This window comes from Varroa destructor, unplaced genomic scaffold, assembly GCF_002443255.2.
Source record: "Varroa destructor unplaced genomic scaffold, Vdes_3.0 BEIS01000004.1, whole genome shotgun sequence".
NCBI classification, from domain to species: domain Eukaryota; kingdom Metazoa; phylum Arthropoda; class Arachnida; order Mesostigmata; family Varroidae; genus Varroa; species Varroa destructor.
Genome location: NW_019211457.1, coordinates 32,308,400 through 32,322,450, shown reverse-complemented (window position 1 = coordinate 32,322,450; position 14,051 = coordinate 32,308,400). Strand labels below are relative to the sequence as shown.

Here is a 14,051-nt window from a genome sequence, read left to right as displayed (position 1 = left end):
TGTCATGGCGCGTTAGCTACGTCGACGTGTGCGGGTGGGCTTTCGAACCTAGTAGTAAGATGGCTCGGTTAGCTGGCAGTATTGGAGCAGTCAACGTAGTGATGCAGGGATGGGTGGCTGTGGACTGTGGTCAGTTTACGTCCACGCAATGCCCTTTATAGGGTTCCTCTGCTGCTCTAACCAGCTCCTTTCGTAGCTCCCGCAATAACCGACAACCAGTTCCGCAGGGAGTTCTACCGTCGGCGAAATTGCCACATTGCTTTCCGTCGGGACCCCTGATGCACGAACATGTCCACTGTCCATATCTATGAAGCCAGACCATCAGCTGTTTTGCAACCGTGCGCCTACCAACGCCGGATAGGAGAGCAGTGCTACTACTGGAAACTTGGGAACGAAATTGGGCCTAAGTAATCGAGGGAGTAATAGTTGGAAACTGTTAAGGCCCCTGTCTGAAAAGGCCTTCCACGTATGAGCATGTGAAGTAGATCCACGGACCGTCGGCTGCAGCTACTGCAAGGTGGCAGAGTCGGGACGAGTGCCTTTGGTTGGACCTGATAGCAGAAATTACGCACGAACGGGGGAAAAACTGGGGTGACGGCGTCGGATAGAATAAATATAGATAAGAAAAGAAAGAATGAAGTTGTTGTTTTTGTCAAGGAGCAACATTGGTCTTGTTGCGCGCCACACTGGTGCTGCCGTATTGTGCAAGCAACGGTTTATCTGATATTGTTGATTCATATTCTTCATATTCTCGATAATCGGTTTGTCATTGCAGTATGTAATACACCGCTAATATACCTGCTACACCGCGTAAATTGAATACACTTTTAGAAAATAAATTTGATGATAATATGGTTCCGTTTACTTCCGTTACTACCTGGGTTGTCTCGACAAGTCATAAAATTTGCTCCAATTTGTTCATTTGTCAGCTAAGTAACCGCGCCAGATTAGGCAACGATACGTATTACCTATACTTGTCCTAACGTATTTACTCAATCTCTTACTGCTGCTTACTGTAGTCATTCATTGCTAACTTAAATTTTACCCTGAATAATTGCGTTCAGCCTATTACCGTATCGTAGGTTACACGCGCTCACGCAAAAGCAAGAGCACTTTAAAATTGTAATGTGTGCTTGCTTTATTTTTTACATAAGGATATTTCGAAGTTCAACCCAGCGGTCGCGACACAAGCGAACGCGACTCGTTCAGACACTGTCTCCCAACTGATGGAACCGTGTCGTTCTATATTCCGGATTCGGACAATTGCACAAAGTACAGTGTACCCTCGGGATCGTTTGACATGCAAATAGTGTGTATCAAGACGTTGTCATGCACCTATCCGTCTTCGGTCACTTGCACAATGCTGTATAATATAAACAGATAAATGTTACAGGCGTCACGAGCAGTGCTACTGCCGCAGCTTATCGTCGGCTTGCTAGTTTCATCGAAAGACAAAATGCCCAGTTTCCAACCTAGATCGCTCAAGCTCCCGTAAGTCTGGTAGACAAGTACGCTACCACTGCACCATGCTTTTAGCAGACGCAATATTAATTGGTAAAGAAATCGTTGTGTGAGTTTTTCATTCACTAAAATAGAGTACAAGGCTATTTATTGTGTTTCACACACAGTGTATACGCACAGATTACATACGTCGTATTACACAGGGGAGATGTTTCACTTGAGGAATAGGTGGCGAGACCGTTCGATTTCCTTATCTGTAAACTTTAACTCTATGACTGGGCCGTCTAATAATCGTTTAACCCGGGCAGTGTCGGTGGCGCCATATTTGTTGTTTAATATGTGTCGTCTTAAATATACACGAAGCGTACAAAGGACTAAATGGCATAAGTAGTTAGTAACTAGTTAGCGCCTACTCAAGCCAGCTAAGGTCAACGGGCAAAGCAGAACTTATTCAATAACGAATAGTCATAAAGGAGAAAATTACGTTGAAATGCAACTAACAGAACCGAACAGTGGTAAAAGAGAAAGCTGTCAAGCACCGATTGCTTTGACCAGCAAATAACCATCGAAAAGTTACTCGACCGCCCATTTGACCACCTCTTGCATCAAGTGGTACTACTTTTAGGCTCACTGATCAGGACAACAGTAATATATTATTTTTGACCTGCACGGAGTATCTAATAGACATTTTATCGGCTTCGGATTAAAATAGCACCTGGACAGCACGCGTTCTCGTAACACTTGATGAAGTGTCTGGCCGATTCAGGTAGATTGCCTATTTAACCCAAAAAAAACATACCTTGCGGCCAGATGATCATAGGTAATCACATCTATTTTTAATGGGCGTCCCATTAGTAAAATTGGCCTGCTCCTCGATCTCTTACTTATTTCGTTGTTGTTCTTTGTTACTATTTCGGGACAAAACCTGAACAATAATCGATGAACACGTCGTAAGTTGGTGGTGAAAAGATTCGACGATACGGTTTCCGACGGAGATTTTTTGTATCAAAATTAAAAATTTTTAAGTTAAATATTCTCCTACAAAATCACTGTCTTCCAGTGATTTTGTAGGAGAATATTTTCATGAGGAGATGATCATTTCGCGCAGCGCAATGGTTTTTTTTTTTTTTTTTTTGAAAAAAAAAAAGTCGCAAATGACATAGGCACGCTGTATGTCGTATGATGATATATCAACCTTAGCTAATCATTAAAGGAAGTTTTTTTTTGGCGTGTGCATTTATTAACAGGATTATACTTCCACTGTAACGTTCCTTTGGATTACTATTGTTTCGTACAAAAATTTCCCTGGTATGACCAACCGTATGAGAACTATAATATCATATATATATATATATGATAATACATCCGTTCTTGAACTAAACTCATATAATCATGGTTCGAAAATAGCAATAGGGTCATGCGAGCTACTGGCTGCCGTCACTTGAAACACGCCGCAACAAAACAGCTGAACAGTTAGGCCAATTATTCAGGTCAAGATACAAATTGAACCACTCACTCGAATCGGGCTTTAAAATAGGACGGCGGCACGGTACCACAGGGACCTGTTAAAAAGAATCAGGTCGCATTCGAGCTCGGCACAATACACACTCATATAAAATATCAAGCATAAAAATGTGTGTTAGCGATCAGAAGACGTAAACAAAATCCTAACGCGGGTAGGTCCATGCTTCTGTCGAAGAACACCGGTACAACATGCTGAGAGGGTCTTCATATTTAGGTTGCTGAACTATTTAGATTACACGAGTTGTCAATTAGCAAATCTTAGCTCATCAGCGGCGGAGCTTCACCTTTCAAGTGAAGCTGCAGAGAAAAAAACAAGGGCGAGATACATTTTCTCTAATGGTGTAATCTGAAATGTTATGGAAATGTACTGCTTCGTCAACAAATAAGGCCACATTTTTGCAAATCAAATGCATGATTTCATAGTGAATGCATCTTTGTTATTTACATTGATAAGTGTAACTTTCTATCGTAAATTTCGTCACAGTACAACGTACTTATCAATAATAACCCGTAAATAAATAAGGTAACATTTGGTCTGGCTACAGTATCTTCTTATCTTCCCAACGACAGCAACATAATGATCATCTGAATTTTATTACGTTTCTTTAACCTGAACACTTTGTCATTTGGCAGAGCCCGAGAATGGAACAGCTAGCGAACCGTCTAGGGATAGTTAGGGATGAATAGTTTTCCCGTAAATATAGAGGGTTATAGGTGATGATATCGGCCTACCATTGTCCGAGCTGGTGACGAGGATTTTTCGTTTGAAACTAAAGCGAACTATTGAGCATTTTAAAAAAAGTATATATATATATATATATATAGCCTGCAATGTAGGTGTACTTTTAGTTTGTTTCATCAGATGAGATGTTCAGCTATGTTAATTAGGTAAAAGGACACACTATAGTGCTGAACGATGAAATGAATTGCTTACGTGGTGATAATAATGTTTCTAATTTGCTTCTATTTCGTCACACACGCTGCGTTAGTAGGTGCTGATGGCGCGGCTTGAATTAGCGATACTTGGCTTTTGGGTCAGAGACCCAGCCGTGCATTTCTTCAGGTTTGCATCTGTCAGATTGTACTTTTACACACTGAGTTTCTACTTGACGTATAACCAATTGTCGGACCTTCTTTGCCGATTTCAGATGTTTGTTTGCAATCAGTCCACCTTACCTTCCCTCTACTCAGACTTACTTTTAAATAACGATAACTACAAACGTTAACAATCTACCTGCACCTGCTTGAAAGATCCATTTCCACGCGGGAGACATATGCATGTGTATATGTTAAGTCTTTTGCAGCAAATTCCTGACGATAACAACGTTCTCTTTTAGCTTTCTCCGGGCTGATCCAAACTTGTTTGCTTGACGGGTTGCTTTTCGCTCTGAAGAGCCAATTGCCTTTAAGCACTTGCCTTGTTCCGTGAGTCCAGTTCAACATTAGGGAGGGACCACGGACAGGGTGCCTCGGTCCTCACTATTCTTTTCAGACATCCGTGGTTAGACGCACTCGGCGCGACGTTGAACGAGGCTGCCCTTCTTGTTGTCGTTTGTTGTGAATTGATGCGGTCGTTGGCGGTGAGTAGCCAAGCGAGCGAAAGCCTGGACATGCTTGAGCCTTTTTCATCGTTTGTCTCGTTTTGCTCGTCTCTTTGAGTGAGATGCGTCGCCAGCTCGCTTACTGCGCTATCCCTACGTTTCGTAGACTTCGGCTGAAAGCAGGCCGCGCTCCTCCTTTACGGGGGGCGTGCAAGCGGCCTCGTTCTCAGTTTTCGTTCTACCGCACTCTAGGGATAGTATTGGTCAGGCAAGCGACGTTGCTTGGCCACTTCTACCACTGTACGACCTCGCGGTCCATCCGACCGACCAAGCGTCTTTCTGCTTGGCGTCTACCGCCTCAGGGCTCTCCAGGGAGTCGAGGCCTATTTAAGAGTTTATTTATCATCGCAGTTGTTACGCACTGGGCAGTCGCTTGCGTGTATGTGTGGTCGTCGACACACATGTGCTTCTTTGACTGCTTGCGCGAGTGCGTATGTGTGCGGAACTGGAAGGCCAATAGAAAACCCCCGGCACTGCCGCATAGTTCACATCGGGGACGTAGTAGACAATAGGGGCAGGGCGGATGACAGCGGGCGAATTCCGGGAGCCAAAGAAACACGTAACGAAACGGCTAGCGCTTGGGGGTATCGGTGTGGGGTTCTGGGAAACAACGACGACTGGCTCTGGCCAAAAGAAGCAAGAGCATTCGTAATAACCTATGTACATAGCCCGAGGGGCCCAGAAGGTCACCCGGAGGGCTTGAGCAAGCGGCACAACGCAACTTGGGCGCCCCGTTTGCAATGGCAGCATCAGCAGCCGTAACGGCACCACCACCGTCACAGCTATTCAGCATCCGCGCTGCAGTAATCGGACACAACAGGCCCGGACACATTGGGCCGATTTGGCGATGGCCGATCGGGATAAACAGAGAGGTTGAGATGGTGTGGGAGAGGCTAGTAGAACGAATTTTGTCATGGAACCTGGCACCACCGCTGTTGCCACAGCTGCTCTTTTCGCATATTACTTGCTTACTGTAAAAGCTAGTCCGCTCCTCGCCCCTTATAGATGCCCCTTTTCGAACTTCGCCTTTCGAACTGGCCTGGCCGCCCGTACAACTCAAGCCTCATGCAGTAGAAATCAGCAACAACAACAATTTGGTACATTCGAACTTAACCACGGTCAGCTACCATTCCTGCTTCAAACTGGAACAAAAATAACACTTTGAGCGAATAGAGCGTCAAGCAAAGGGTAAAAATAAAAGACCCAGCGAGCAGTACCTCATCGTTACGTTGTACAACTACAATCAACAAGTGGATCTGTAAACAGTAATTATTCTTTGGCTGCGCAACGCAATTCTGTGACTTTCTGTGAAAGGCGCTTTTTAACACTTCGCGGGATACCTGTCTAACCGTGTACATGAAATCGACGATGATGCAGAGTGCGACGGTTTCGCAACCGCTGCTACTCTGCAGAGGTGAAAGTACGATCCGCTGGCGTTTATATTTCCTCAGTGTCGGCCGCGAGTACTGCTGCTAGCCTGACGACCCGGAAAAGTTCCCGAAAGTCATCCGGTAACAATGCATAGAAAACAGTACCGCGATAAGTTGCTGCCGTGACCATCAATAGTATGGCAGAATCACTTGAACTTCATCTCTCGCATTCTCCTTCCCGATCGCTCTTTCAGCTTCTTCTTTACTTGTGCACATGGCGTGTATAACGTCATACAGCCAGCAGCGAGGCAACTATTGCGTCGGTTGGGCACTCGCTGGTTCATTCAGCACGTGGCGCTGCCTGTACTATCGCGACACCAGGAACGCCTCCGACCGGTTTCGCTTAGGGGTTTCCTTTGCATTACGGCGTACATAGCCAACCATCTCATGTGAAATGACGCGGGGTAGAGCACGGGTCGGCGTCATACTGTGTGTGCGTTCATGTGTGTCGTTAGCGCTCTGTGAGCCACTCCCGGCTCCCATACGCAGGCCATTCTAACTGATTTATCGCACAAACACTAGCTTTCACCTTCGTCACCTGAGCTAGTGACTTGACGCTCAGGGGTTCGTACGCCGTAGCGCGACGAATGTAGTACGATAGCTTTTGGTGTGCAATGCTTACTGCTGCTATTGCAGAACTTCAATTTCACAGTCTGCTGCGATTGTATGGCCTTCAAAGGCGAAACAGCTACCCCAAGCCAAAACAGGGCAGGGTTCCATTGTGCTGTGGGAACTCCTTTTCTTGTAGACATAACGCACGAACATTCGACAAAAAACGCAGAAGATATAGTTCCTCACCTCAGTCCTGAGGGGAGAACGTTTTTTTCTTTGTTGCCGTAGTATTATTATTATTATTATTATAGAAGTGTACACTCATCGGGTCGGTTGGCCGACAGTCTGTTTCGCGATATCTAAGTCGCTACCGCTATCATTGTTACCGATAGTCCAGCTGCAGCAGTGTCGCTATCTCTGGTTTCGTTCTTGTAAAAGCTAGCTAAGAATAGCAGGAAAAAGATCTGACGCTGCGTGGAAGAAAAGTGGCGGATAGAAACGAAGCGGGCGTACATGAGAACAGGAGACCTGGGCATCGAATCAAATACTGCAGTCAAACTAAATTCTCTATTTAAGACTTTGTTGTAACTCGTACAAAGAGCGAAATACTGCGATGGGAAGTTTCGCGTCAATGTATGCGTACGGTCATTGCCGCATGTGTTAGCGGATCATTTAGAATATCAGCTAATTTGAACGCAAAACGTTAATGTTGACTGCGTCAAGGTAACAGCTCTTATGAAAAAAGACTAATATACCATGGGATTGGTTACGATATATTCATCAGTCCTGCAACATGAATTTGCCCCGTAGCGTTTGTATTTTTGAGAGCAGGCTCATTCTGAGAGTGTTTGAGATCGTATACAATTTCAATATATTAAACCTTGAAATAGAGTCACTATTACGACAAAAAAAACAAACCATAATTGTTCACCTTTTTTGCTAACACGTTATTATCTGTTTTTCTCATAACCAAACGAATAAGTGCTCTAAATGGCCAAACTCTTCAAAATCAAGTTTGCCCCTACAAACCCATTGCTCTTGGCGTACTAGGGATCGTATCAAAGTTATCACGATTAGAAAATGCGATTATTTACACTGTGTATTTTGTATATTGTTTGCCCTTTACAAGATCGGTGTAATTCCTATACTTCGATGCCGACAAAATAGGAAAGTCTAATCACACGCAGAGTTTATTCGGAAATATTGTCCTTTATAGAACAAACCTTCCAAATAGAACAATAAAAAAAAATCGCATATAAAGCTGTTCTGTTTCTCGTTTATGCTTTTTTATGGAGTAACAACTATCGAAGAATTAACGCCTGATTCGGAAATTGTTATAAAACCCCCCGGTTCATGCCCCAAATTTAGTACTTGAACCCCGCTAACACCCCCCAGCCAGCTAACAAATTCGATTCAAGCTGATCGCAAATATTGCTGAATTAAGATAACCCGCTTCTATACTACTGCTTTGTTTGGTGTGTCAGTCTGTGCTTCACTTGTCGAGTCGCCGGTCGAAGTCCACTTCTGCGATAGCCTCGATGAACCCCACTAACATTGATATTAGCAATGCGTTAGTCGGCAGAATCGTGGGAGTCAACTATCAGTTTAATAGAGATCGATGTGTAAATATGACAGACGCGTTTGCACTTACGTTACGAAATTGTGGCATTTTAAAATTCCGTGCAGCAAACAAACCGAATTCGGTTCTTCTGGCTGTTCACTTTGATGCTAGGGAAATTACTGTGAGGATATGTTCGCCCACGGAAGGGCAACTGCACGGTAAATCCCGGTTACTATGCCATTAAAAATTTCGACTCGCCCGAGGGCAACCTTTGGCGGCGTTATTGCCAGGCATAACCACTACTTGTACTACAGCAGCCTCCAGAATTTGTGCAACGTTTTCAATCCGAGTCAAAACGAACTTCCGTCGAAAAAGTTCTGTGCCTAACATCTTTAGCAGGGCGCAGATACCATCTAATATACAACTCCTTTCCAGCTACCTCAATCGGCCGATGTAATGATAGTGAACGATGATGTCAATAACATGATCGATAACTCACGCCTGAAAGCTTGAGTTAGGCCCATTTCGCAAAGACGTAGGCTTTTGCTTAGGCGCTTGATTTCATGGACGTGGCAGACATCGTGCAGTATCAGGCAGTTAGAAATGGCCGGTTCAGAGGTAAATTTGAATCAATATTGTCCAGATAGTGTCATTCAACGCACATAGGATTAGATAGGGTGTAATTCACAACATACAGAATATATTGTAATATTAAGAGTATAGCGCCCATCTAATTGATGAAGGAGAAGCTAAGCTTTGATACACTGGGCTTCTCGAAAGTAATGATATGAGCTGGTTATGAAGTTACGGATTGCTGACTTTTATATGCTCAGCTAGCCCGGAGAATCTTACGTACAGAAGAATTGACGATTGTTTCAAGTCGTAATCAACCATATTTTGTTGTTGTTAGATGATTATTGTACTTTCTCTTTTAGTGCTAGCATTTATTAAACATGGAAGTACGTTTGAACGTATCGCAGTGCTAACATTACTAGCCATAAAACTTACTACGCTATAATCTGTGTTTTGGAGTAATTTTTTGTTCCTTCCCATCATTTCTATGTCCTATTGCACATATTTTCATTTTGGACAAACTTACGAATTAAACATACCCTAAAATATAGACGTCCTCACACGAAAATGGCTCATTTTAAAAAATCCCTCGCCCCCCCCCCCCCTCGTAACTGGCATCACTGTATTGACTTTCGTTAGTACGCGGTCCTATATAGAGGTCTTTAAACGCAGCCTTACTAGCTACAGAGACTTCGAAAAAAAACTTGAACGGTAACAAATTATACTTAGTTTTTATCGCGTGATTTGTGTTCAGCTCACTATACTACGTAACACAATAAAATACAATGCACATAGGTAGGTAATCAGTTGCGCCAACAGCGCCAACGTAGGTTAACGCTCTCATAGAAGCAGAAGATAAACTATATATAGCCATGCTAGCATTTTATATATTATTCATAGACTACTAAAATTATTTCGAGTGCTTTTATACCGATTCGATGGATTTACACCGTCGATTAACGACGACATATAAACGCAATCCTGCTCAAACCACCTATTCTACAGGAAAAGATACAGGCTAACCGCTCAAGCCGATGCTTTAGTTGATACCGAAGAACTGAAAATGCAAAATATTAAGGAAAACACCGGAGAGAAAACTAAATTACGTTTTCTTTATGTATATCTCTAGCAAGAATAAACAATTTGCGCCTATTATATCTAGAGACAAAGGTTCTCAATTCTCCTAAAGTCGAGAGACAGCTGACGAAATTTCGTCCGGCAGATTATATACGAAGGGCTCGTTCGCGTGGGTAAATAAATAGAATTTCAGCTCTTCTCAAATCAAGTCATAGTCTATCAATAAACGGTATTTAAATAGCGATCTGAATGGGAACATATTCTAGGCTTTTTTTTTTTTCTGGAGAACGCTGTTACGCTAGCGGAACTACCAAAAGCAAACCTTACCTGATGTGCATTACGGCTATATCCCTATAAACGTATATATGGGAATTAGACAGTAATTACGTTCCCACAAAATCTAGCAATGGGTTATTATGAGCATTGCTCTTGGCCAAGCCAACCACTTATCCATGCAACCCTTCGCGTGTAACTACTTCAGCGAAATTCAACAACCATTTAGCTATTAGGCATAATTCAGAATTTTTGCTTCAGTAAGTAACAAGGGGTTAATATGTATGGCAACACAATGACGGGGGGTCCTATTGTAAGCTACTGAAAACACTCTGAACAAACAATAGGTGGCCGTCCTGTTGCTCAGACAACTGGGGCCCTTCGTTTAGCCCAGGTGACATTCAGGCTCCATCACACGACAGCAGTTTTTATGAAACAAATACATTTTTAAAATTATTATTGATATGTGATCTTCGTTCAACTAACCCCTGCTTGAAAATTAAAATAACGATACCATACAATGTCAATTATTCAATATTTTTAATAGCCGGCCTTACATTGACTGAAAATATACATTAATGTGGGTCGGGGCTCTTCTAAGCTATAAAAAAAAACTTGGGAAGTAAAAAAACATTAGAGGAGATACCAGAGAGCAAACTTTTTTTCGTACGTATCTTCAGCAAGAATTAACGACTTGCTGATTATTTATAGACACGTAAAGTTTTGGTTCCCAAAAAAGGGGAGGTAGCTATCCATTGGCAACAGCATGAGAAGGACTAGGACAGCGTTAGGCAAAAAGAAGAGTCGAACTTTCTTTTATTTGAACATTTTATTAGACTTACAAATAAAGCTTTGTTGCTCGAACATAATGCGGACCTTTGTCTAGGCGTTCCTGATGCTACGATTTTAATTGTAAAGCCTATGTTCTTGTATTTGGACATAGGTATAAAGACTTATTTGTGCCTTCAGCTTTAATGATAAAAATCAGCTGTACCTGTATATAGATAGCATGCTTTTTAAGGTAGGTCCAACGATGCTTCTTAAACGATGTTGATTGGCCCCCTTTAAAAAAGGTAAAGAACAAACAGAGTTGCTCCTATTGGCACAGTAGATACTATCAGCCGTTAATGCTACGATCTATTGAAATTAAAGAGCAACTTTACGACTTCGAGGTGATGATTAACTTACTTTGCCACATCCGATTTTACTTCGACTACACTTGACTTGCAGGCGAGTGCTCAAGTTCCCGGGTCTGAACGCCGGCCATTTCAGTTAATCCAACAGTCGGTAAATTATTCTCGGCAGAATTGTCCCGAGCAGGGTATCCGTAGTCATCACTGCTCGTTCCAATCAGGTAGCAAATTCATGATGATTACCAGGCTCTGCCACGTTAACGTAGCGGACTTGATGGGCTGTGTCGTTTACCATAGCAAGGCCCGATCGATCTCGTTGTTGTCAATGCTCAAATTAGCTACACCAGCCAAATCAAAGAGCTTCTCAATAGCGGTCGCGTCGTCATGTTCGATGGTAGTCGCGCCCTGTGCAAATATTTTCAGCTCTCCGTTTGGCCTGAATCGGGAATGTCATGCAGGGGATTACTTTATCGCTTTCGTTGATATAGATGGTAACAATTTTGTCCCGACTGGAAGTGACGTGTCTGATCAAGCCACCGAATTCTGGCAGCAGGAAATTGAGATTACTGTCAGCGTAGTGACCGGGTATCACTGGGTGCCTGAGTTTTCATGAAGTGCGCATTATCTTCTTGATCATTGTCTTCTCGATGGCATAGTTCTTCTGGCTTCAAAACGAATAGCTACGAGAGCCGGACCTGGTTCGCTTGCTGCGTGGTAGTTTGATGCTAAAATTTTCAAAATCACATGCAGACGCCCCAGATTGTACATGATTTTCGTAGTTTCACCAAGCGCCACGTTGCTGACGTCGACATTAGTAAGATCCACGTGTGAACTATGAAGATTATTGCTGAACCAGACTTTGACCGGTGAGCCCATAGTGAAACATGGAGCTGCTATAGCAAATAGGGCGAACATTGATACGCGTACCATTTCAATATTGTAGTGCTCGTCGTTGGCGATACCGGGTGTAATGGTTATTTTCAATCTCTGACTTTAACAAGTGCCTTCAGGCATCTCGACGCTACCATAAAGTAATATAACAATAAGTTATTCTTAAGCGTTGTTTTTGGCAGGGCCAATTATTCAACAATGCAACTTTTCGTAAGTGAGTACCCAAGCAGAATCTGAAAAAACAAGTAGCTTGTCGACCAACCACAATTAGGGGGTTTTCCTTCAGCAGGATTTGAACATACGAAGGAAAGAATAGGTTGTGTTGGCCGTTTACTGGTCATCTTATTGGTACAACGGTTTAGACAACTGGGCGTCTTGTTATGTTAAATCGTTGGAAAAGTATTGGCCATTTCCCTAATTTAATAGTTATAAAGTAACATATCGCAAATAATCTAAATCGTCCCATTGAAAAGTCACGATCTTATAATAGTAGATGTGCTATCATTGAAAGGCTATTGACGATGATTTAAAATCGAGTTAATGCGTTCGTTGTAGAAATTCCGATGAGAAAAATTCTTCAACGATCGTCATTTTAATCGTCGGTCCACCAACTACAAAAAAAAAAAAAAAAACAAAAAAAAAAGTTAATGAAGTAACTGCGTACGTTGACCAAGATTGGTACGTGGGTAGACATCACATCGATACTACACTGTTTTAAGCCAGCTGAAGAAAGGCTGGCAGCAGAGAAAAAGTTCGATTTTAGGAGCCATATAAATTCATGTTAAATAATTTGTACGATCGTATTTTCGGCTCCCGAACACAGTGAAATTAATCCAGTTCTAAAGCAATCACTCATAATGTAATAAAAAAAAAAAAAAAAAACTGGATTACACAAAAAATGTGCAAAAAAAAGAAGAGATGTGTCTTCGGGCCTACCTTAAAAGAAGCGACGCCTTGTGTTTGGTGAGACTGGAAAGAAATTACACATAATAAGCTACGGCCGCCTAGCGGAGCGATTGATCTTGACATCCACTATCGACACCTAACAAGATTACAACACACAGCGAAAAATAGACCGGAGCTAGCGAACGAAAGGGGGGTCACCTACCACCATAACAATGTTAGACCACGTAAGTCTTTGGCTATCCGGCAAATATTCAGAGCTCGGATGGGAAATTTGAATGTGCCGCCCAGCTCTTGCGCCATCAGACTATCATCTTTGTTCTGGTCTATGCAAAATTCCCTGTTGTTGATTCAATTTCAAAGGAGAAATGCAAAAATCACCTGTCACAATTTTTAACCGAAAACCATAGAAGTTTTAGAGTGATGCGACTATGGCGTTCCTAGATCAATAGTCAAAAAAAAAACATGGATCAAAATGGCGTATGTTTAGTTCAGTAAAATTATTTTAAGATATAAAAATTATTTGGGTTCACGTTTGCGCTGTCTAATACTCTCTGAGATCGCTTCGGATGTCTGAGTCTTCGTATGTCTTCGTGTCTATCTCTGAATATAACAGCGGATTCAAACGAGGCGCACCCTCTCGACTTCCGCCTGCAAACCGACACATACCGCGTACTTAGCTCGTTCCCTAGCCCAAATTTCTTTCTGGGAAGCACTGTACCAGCAGACGACAAACACTTCTGTTTTCGGTCTTCAATCCGCCAAAGCCTTCTCGACTATATACAGTATATATATATATATATATATTACTTTTCTTAAACCCGGTTGTTATTTTTAGGCTGAGTACGATGCCTATTTATCGTCTGTGATTTTTTGCCGTTGCGATACTGATTTATTTATCCCGCTGCTAAAAAATAGTGTTAAGATTTGAAAAATTTTTCTATTAGGAATTTGTCGAGACTTTGAAAAAAATGACTTCGTCGTTTCATCCAACTGTCTATATAGGATGTTTCAGCCAAAGCGAGAAAAAAAAAAAAAAAAAGTCTTAATGGGTAAAACCTTCTCTAGACCA

At 42.3% G+C, this 14,051-nt stretch overlaps 1 long non-coding RNA gene across 1 annotated transcript; it reads right to left on the bottom strand.

Annotated features, from left to right (window-relative positions):
* Positions 1-10,905: 10,905 nt before the first annotated feature.
* Positions 10,906-13,851, bottom strand: LOC111249504 (uncharacterized). Its single transcript, XR_002672948.2, has 4 exons — positions 13,649-13,851; positions 13,185-13,319; positions 13,013-13,045; positions 10,906-12,687 (listed from the first exon to the last, which is right to left on the bottom strand). It is a non-coding gene; the product is annotated as an uncharacterized LOC111249504 (long non-coding RNA).
* Positions 13,852-14,051: the final 200 nt, after the last annotated feature.